This window comes from Leucoraja erinacea, chromosome 19, assembly GCF_028641065.1.
Source record: "Leucoraja erinacea ecotype New England chromosome 19, Leri_hhj_1, whole genome shotgun sequence".
Taxonomy (NCBI): Eukaryota; Metazoa; Chordata; class Chondrichthyes; order Rajiformes; family Rajidae; genus Leucoraja; species Leucoraja erinaceus.
Window position 1 is genome coordinate 29,198,695 of NC_073395.1, and position 8,795 is coordinate 29,207,489.

Here is an 8,795-nt window from a genome sequence, read left to right on the forward strand (position 1 = left end):
ACAGAAACTGGCTCTTTGGTCCAACATCCTTGTCGACCATGATACTCATCTAAACCTGTCCCATTTGCCTGCATTAGGCTCATATCCCTCAAGAACATAGAATGGAGAACAGTGTAGCACAGGATCAGGACCGTCAGCCCACAATGTCTGTGCTGAACATGATGCCAAGTTAAATTAAGCTCCTCTGCATGAATGTGATCCACATTCCTCCATTCCCTGCATATTTACAGTATATGCCCATCCAAACGCCTCTTAAATGGCATCATCCTATCTGCTTCTTCCAGCATCCCTGGCAGCATGTCCAGGCATCCATCCATGCGTGAAATAACTTGTCCCACACATCTCCTTTAATTTTTCCCCTTCTGACTTTAAAACTGTTCCCTCCAGTCTATTACATGTTGACCTTGAGCAAAAAGGTATGACATGTTCACCTTGAGAAAAAGATACTGGCAGTCTACTCTACCTCTGCCCCTCATCATTTTATATACTCTATCATCCCTCAACCTCTGAAGCTCCAGAGAAAACAATCACATTTTGTAATCAAATCAACTTTCCAAAGCCTTCACATCCTTCCTGTAATGGGGCAACCAGACTACACACAATGCTCCAAATGCAGCATCACCAACATTTTTTAAAGCCGCAACACAAATTCCTGATTCTTTGCTCAATGGCCCAACCCATGAAGGGAAGTATACCATATCCCTTCTTTACCACTCTATCTTCTTGTGTTGCCACTATCGGGGAGCTATGGTCATGGATTCCAAGACCCCTCTGTACATCAATATCGTTCCTATCCATATACCTGTCCAAATATATTTTAAATGATATTATTGTGATCATTTGTGTTGTAAACTTCTGTGATTCCAAGACTTGAAATTGAAGACTTGTTTCATTATCTTCAAGACAAACAGTGAATTATCCGTGCCATCCAGGTAAATGTTTATCTTTAATTAACATCATTAAAACAGGTCATTATGGAGCCCCTACTGCAGCACTGCTCCGTTGAGCTTGCTGTGAGCATATTAGCTGCAGTGTTTCCTATTTCACAATAATGAGCACACTTTGAAACTTTGGCTCCAAAATATCTTGTGCAGATGTGAAAGTCCCATTGAAATGCCGGTTCTTCCTTTAAACTTGAAAGAATCCAAAGGAAGTTCGGATATGCTATAAAATACTTAATTAGCATTTTCCCTGCAGAGAAGAACAAGAGACAAAATGACTGCATAATGGAAGGCGACAAGCCCGAAACAACCCACTCATTTTCTAGTTTGTTTCTTTTGCATTGCAGTCACTATCATCAACATTTAGGGCAAGATGGGCTTGTGCTTTCACTGTCTGCTGCCCACTAAGCTCCCTCAACTACAGGTCCACATGAGTCTCAGCTATGGCCTACAGAGCCAGGGAAGGGAAAAGCTACTGACTGAAAGTTTCCAAGGTAGATAAAAATGCCGAAGAAACTCAGCGGGTGAGGCAGCATCTAGCCTTTTATCAATTGGGGCTGGCAACATGTGCGTTTGTTTTAATCTCCAAAATATACTTTATTGCTAATATCTTCAGTGAGTAATGTTTAAGTGCCTGCCCCAGTGGTGAGCATGTCATTTACACAACATCATTTACGCCCGATGGCATAGGCAGTGATGCGCGGTCGTGCAAGGCGCCCCAGGATTTTGGGATTCACAAAATCTTCCCGCGCCCCCTGCGTGACGCGCAATTGACGCCCAAGTGGGACAGGTTCTTAAGTTTTTAGTTTAGAGATACAGTGCGGAAACAGGCCCTTCGGCCCACCGTCCGCGCCAACCAGCGATCCCCACACTACACACACAAGGGACAATTTTACATTTATACAAAGCCAACAAACCTACAAACCTGTACGTTCTTGGAGTGTGGGATGAAACTGAAGATCTTGGGGAAAACCTATGCAGGTCACGGGGAGAACGTGACAAGCAACTCCAGGATCGAACCCGGGTCTCTGGTGCTGTAAGGCAGTAGCTCTACCACTACACCACTATGATACCATGTTTTTTGCTGTTATTTTTACCACCAACAGATATATCAGCTTGAGCCACATTGGAATTGGTGCAATGCCTGTGAGTATCCACTAGGGGTGGTCACACATCAGCTGTTTTCAGTGCACTCTACCATTGGTTGCTACTATTGACCACCCAATTTTACATTAAACTTTAGAGATACAGCATGGAAACAGACCCTTCAGCCCCGGGTCCGCGACGACCAGTGATCACCCCGTACACTAGCGCTATCTTACACACTATAGACAATTTACGGAAGCCAATTAACCTACAGACTTGCATGTCTTTGGAGTGTGGGAGGAAACCCGAGCACCCGGAGAAAACCCACGTAATCACAAAGAGAACGTACAAACTCCATACAGAGTTACGTAGTCAGGATACCTGTAGTCAGGATCGAACCTGGGTCTCTGGCGCTCTAAGTCAGCTACTCTACCCCTGCACCACTATGCTGCCCACAAGAAAATCTGAAACTGACTTTGTAAGCAAATATCAATAATAACTCACTGTCATCAGACCTAAGGAATGGCTTAGATGTAAAAGCTTAATCCAATGATGTAGACAACAGCACGGTGGGAGCATCTTTCCCTGAGGACTGCAGCAGTTTAAGAACATGGTTCATCACTATCTCCAAGGGCAATTAGGAGGAAGCAATTGTCAACAATGCCCAGATTCTGCTAAATGAATTAAAAACGATTTGAGGCTGCTGTTTAGTGTGACGTTTTGTGTTGCCCGTTTACAGTTGCCAGTAGACTACAAGTTCTACTTTTATGAAGGCTCCTTATTGAGTTCAGAGGGAACTCATGCCATGTAGTGGTAGAAATTCATTATTTGTAGCTGCAAAAATGACTCCTTTGACTTCACTTTCTGAAATGGGCATTTGACACATTAGTGCTACTTACTGCTGGCAACCCACAAATCAGGTTCCAAATATTATTAATTGATTGTCAAATGGTTATTGGTAATTAGTATTTAGGCTGCAGAAGGGTCCCATTAGGTGGCTCAGTGGTGGAGTGATAGACTTGCTGTTTAACAGTGCCAGAAACTCGGGTTCCATCCTGAGTTTGGGTGATGCCTTTACAAAGTTTGTATGTTGTGATCCCGTGGGTTCCCTCCAGATGGTCTGGTTTCCTCCCACATTCCAAAGACGTGCTGGTTTGTAGGTTAATTAGCTGCGGGAAATTGTCCCTAGTATATAGGGAATTAAACTGTGATAACATAGAATTAGTGTACAGATCACTGGTCAGAGTGGACTCGTTGGGTTGATGGGCCTGTCTCTACACAGTATCTGTAATCCAAGCTAAACTAAACTAAATTAGACTAAACATTCCCTCCAGCGATGCTGCCTGACCCACTGAGATACTCCAGCACTTTGTCTTTGCTCAGGATTCCAGCATCTGCAATTCTTGGTGTCTCCATTAGTAATTGATTGTTGCTCTTGTGCAAGAGGCCAAAAAGTACCAACTTCTGGTCTCAGTTTCCTCCCTTTATCTACATCTCCATTGTGGCAGCTCCCACATGAACAATGGCAATATACAGGTATTCTAGTTGACAGCTGTAAAACAGGCAAAAAGCTACTTTCACTGAATGGGCATACCCAGGTATTGTGTTCTTTCATGTTATTCCTGCAAGTTGTTGGCTGCAGGTAGAAAGATACGGTTAATTCATGATAATATAGAACTAAGTCAAGTGGGAATACTAATGATGGTAAGCAATTCTTGGAACCATTTGCCTGGCCGTGTTGTCTCTCCAACCCCATCACTCTACGGGGTGTAGCTGAGAGCCATTTAGTTGAGAGCTATCACAGGTTTGGGATGACCATTGCCTGTGCATGGTTTTATTTTTTTTAGTTTTGGAGATGCAGCACGGAAACAGGCCCTTCAGCCCACCGAGTCCGCACCGACCCGCGATCCCCGCACATTAGCACTATCCCACACACACTAGGAACAATTTTACATTTATACCAAGCCAATTGACTTACAAACCTGTACGTCTTTGGAATGTGGGAGAAAACCGAAGATCTCGGGGAGAACATACAAACTCCATACAGACAGCACCCGTAGTTGGGATTGAACCCAGGTCTCTGGCTGTAAGTGCTGTAAGGCAGCAACTCTACCGCTGCACCACCGTGCCGCTCACATGTTGCTGAAATCATTTTTATTTCCAAGGTTCTAAAGAGCGGCAGCTCATTTCACTCTCAAAATAAAACCTCTTCGTTGAGTTGGCTGTGACATTTTTTTCTAGAACACTTTGATATATAAATGGAATAGTTGACGATATGAATGTTTGCATCTTACTATCCAGTTCTTGCCAGTTCACCTCTCAGTACATGTTCCCCTGACTCGCATGCCCATTTATCTGCAAGTTTCAAAAACAATAAGGATTCTATTTTCTTTCCAAAGTATTTAGGAATGATTCCATTTCACATTTCACAGGGAGACCTGGTTCAAGTGACATCGCATATTTTAGCTTGGAAATTAAATTAATGTGGTTTGTCACAGCGGTTATTTTATAAAGGAGAAAAAAAAACTGCCCCAAATGTAAATCAGTTTGCCTGCTCTTGTTTAAAGTGACAATGAGTTATATTAGCCCATTATTTGCCATATTTTTGTACATGTGATCGTTAAGCACTCAGAATATTTCAGATCTAAAAGGCACTTGAAATCTTGGCGTGCCTGTAATCTAACTGACTTCAGCACATTGCTTGAAGCTGTATTTAAGTTTTCAAAGAGCCAATTGTTACGTATTTATTTGGTATGACTAATGATAGGTTATTGCTCACTTCAGTGTTTTTTTTTAGGTGGAAGTGACAGAGAGTCAGTGTGAAGTTTACACAATGAGATCAGAATGAAGAACAATCTTCTGCCTACTCGTTCAGAATACTCCTTGCATTCCTTTGTTAAGGCTTTGCTCCTTTCACACTCAGAACGGCAATACATACATATATATATATATATATTTATGTGTCTCTCCCCCCCACTCAACATTTCTGTTTGAAATCACCAGAAGATAATTTAAGTGATCAGTCAGCCATTTGCTTTTGACAAATTGATTATTGTAATCACGTCACTCTAAGGCTTTTGTTTAATTCATTCACTGGATGTGGGTGTAACAAACATTCCCATTCCTAATTGCCTTTGAGAAGGTGGTAGTGAGCCGCCTTCTTGAACCAATGAAGATTGTGTGGTGAAGCTTATTAAGTAGGAAGCTCCCACATTTTGATCTATTGATGAAAGAATAGCTACATATTTCCAAGCCAGGATGATACCTGATATAGAGAGGAGAGGTTTCTATATGTGTAGGAAAGAACTGCAGATGTTGGTTTAAATCGAAGATAGACACAAAATGCTGGAGTAACTCAGCGGGACAGGCAGCATCTCTGGAGAGAAGGAATGGGTGACATTTCGTGTTGAGACCCTTCTTCAGACTGATGTTTCTATATCTGCCTTGTCCTAATGGTAGGGTTGAGAACTAACACAGTGAGTAACTACAGTGCACTTTGTGGGAAACACTTTCTTCAAGATAGACACAAAATGCTGGAGTAACTCAACAGGTCAGACCACATCTCTGTAGAAAAAGCAATAGGTGACGTTTCAGGTCGAGACTCTTCTTCAGACTCGGAATAAGTGACATTTTGAGTTGAAACCCTTCTTCAGATATCCTACACTTCCTACACTTCCTACACTTTCTTCAAGGTGTTCCATTGTTCAGGGAGCAAGTGTTTTAGTTGTGGGTGTAGTACTGCTTTGTGCTGGATGGTACTGTTTCTTTATTATTGATGGAGCTGCATTCGCTTAGGTTGAACCTTTAAACGTTATTTATACGCATTTGTACATAATCTCTGCCCAGCTCGGCCTGTGGACTTCGGGAGCCACGGTCCCCGGTAGGAAGTGGCCAATTCAGAAGTCCAAGCCGCTGAGAATGTTCTCCCGTTCCGACGTCAGAGTTCCATCATCCAGCGAGCGGGCCCGAACATCGGGCTGCCCATAGCAGTGACAGCGAGGGCTTCGGGAGGCCCCGACCACGGGTGAACAACAGAGGACAACAGAGGTTTGGTGACAAAAAAGCTGGAGAAACTCAGCGGGTGCAGCAGCATCTATGGCTGCACCCGCTGAGTTTCTCCAGCTTTTTTGTGTAACCTTCGATTCTCCAGCATCTGCAGTTCCCTCTTAAACAGAGGACAACAGAGGTTTGGTGACTTCCCTCACAGTGGGAAACTTTGATTCCACTGTGTGGGGATGTCTATGTTAAAGACTATCGTGTTCTGTGCTCTTTTTTATTCGTATGGCTGTATGTTGACCATACATTTCACTGTACCAATTGGTGCATGTGACAATAAATGTCTCTTGTTTCTTGTCTCTTGTCTTGTCTCTCTACTGCTGTGCCACAGTGCCGCCCCAGAAATCTCTGAAAGATTTGCCTCTGAAATCTTTAGCCTAATTATTCTTACTGAAATCTACAGGTGTAAGATTGTGTGCTGGTCAGAAATGACCCAGATTCTGAGATATGTTTCTGTAGGCAGTCCAGTGTTGGAATGGACTGATAACATTGGTTGTGAGAATCTACCTTTAGGGACAAGGCGCCCACATTTCACTGCACGTGCATGAAATTACAGAACTAACTGATAGAGTTGCTACCTCACTATGCCAGAGACCAGGATGCTGTCTGTCGGGATTCTCCCTAGGGCCACGTGGGTTTTCTCCAGGTGCTTTGGTTTCCTCCCACATACCAACGACTTGCAGGTTTGCAGCTTAATTGGCCTTTGTAAAGTGCACTTTGCGGGTAGGGTTTGAGATATCGTAGAGGGAGTGCAGAGATGGTTCACCAGACTGATTCCTGGGATGTCAGGACTGTCTTATGAAGAAAGACTGGATAGACTTGGTTTATACTCTCTAGAATTTAGGAGATTGAGAGGGGATCTTATAGAAACTTACAAAATTCTTAAGGGGTTGGACAGGCTAGATGCAGGAAGATTGTTCCCGATGTTAGGGAAGTCCAGCACAAGGGGTCACAGCTTAAGGATAAGGAGGAAATCCTTTAAAACCGAGATGAGAAGAACTTTTTTCACACAGAGAGTGGTGAATCTCTGGAACTCTCTGCCACAGAGGGTAGTTGAGGCCAGTTCATTGGCTATATTTAAGAGGGAGTTAGATGTGGCCCTTGTGGCTAAGGGAATCAGGGGGTATGGAGAGAAGGCAGGTACGGGATACTGAGTTGGATGATCAGCCATGATCATATTGAATGGCGGTGCAGGCTCGAAGGGCCGAATGGCCTACTCCTGCACCTAATTTCTATGTTTCTATGTTTCTAATGGTCAGCGTGGACTCGGTGGGCCTAAGGGCCTGTTCCCATGCTGTATCTCTAGACTAAACTAAGCTTCTATGAATGCACACTAACAGCTCACAATACAATAGAAAGAGACCCAATATATCTATATATATATTCACTTCCAATCTATGCTGACTCGTGTTTTCTCCTATCAGACATTAACCTGCTGTGCATTTCCAGTATTTTCTAATTTTAATTTCACTCTTCCAGCATTTTCAGTATTTTTGTTTATAAATCTATCTTCATCCCAGTCAAGGACTTTAATTATACCCAAACACCATTAAATAAAATACAATTTTTGGCACTCACCTCACTTCTAGGTTTCTCTTAAATTGAGAATAAACAAAGCTGTTTTGTAATTTAGAAGATCGTTAATTGATTTTATGACTTGTTTATATTTTCTACAATATAATAGTGAAATTCTATCAGAAGTAGCAAACAGACTAATATCACTTTGGACAATCTGAGCCCATGGAAGGTACCTGCATGCAAGTTAATTCTAAGCTGAAAATACTAACCAGGTCATACGATTTGATACAATAGATACAATAGAATTTTATTTATCCCAGGAGGGAAATTGATCTGCCAATAGTCATAAAACATAAGATACATGAAATATGATATTAAAGTGACGAGTGGAAAGGATTAGGGATGCGCAAATATTGGAGAGGGGGGGTGTGAGGAGTCAGTCGACCCACGACGGAAGCGGGAGGAGTTGTAAAGTTTGATAACCACAGGGAAGAAGGAACTTCTGTGGCATTCTGTCCTGCATTTTGGTGGAACCAATCTGTTGTTGACGGTGCTCCTCAGGTTGACCAGTGTGTCATGGAGGGGGTGAGCTGCATTGTCCACGATGCTCCACAGGTTGATGAGCATCCTCCCCTCCATGATCACCTCCCATGAATCCAACTCTGTCCCCAGGAAGAGCCAGCCTTCCTGATGAGTGTGTTTCCTGTTGGCGTCCGCAGCCTTCGCCCTGTTGCCCCAGCACACGGCAGCGTAGAAGATGGCACTGGCTACCACCGATTGGTAGAACATCTGCAGCATCTTACTGCAGATTTTGAAGGAGTAAAAGTACAGCCAGCTCCGATCCTTCTTGTTCAGACGGTGAACAGTCCAGTTTACTCAGGTTCCACCAGTGTGTCATGGAGGGGGTGAGCTGCATTGTCCACGTGATTCAGCCCACACACTCACTCAACAAAGTTGTTGACTACATCTCTGTATTCAGCTCCCTTCCCCTCACTGATGCAGCCCACAATTGCAGAATCATCTGAAAATGTCTGTAGGTGGCAGGAGTCTGAGTAATATCTGAAGTCCGAGGTGTAGGTAGTGAACAGGAAGGGAGAGAGGACCGTCTCCTATGGGCACCCTATGCATCTAACAAAGTGTTTTTTAATTGATACATTAGCTTCTTTCTCCTTCCGCAGATGCAGGCTGGTGCTA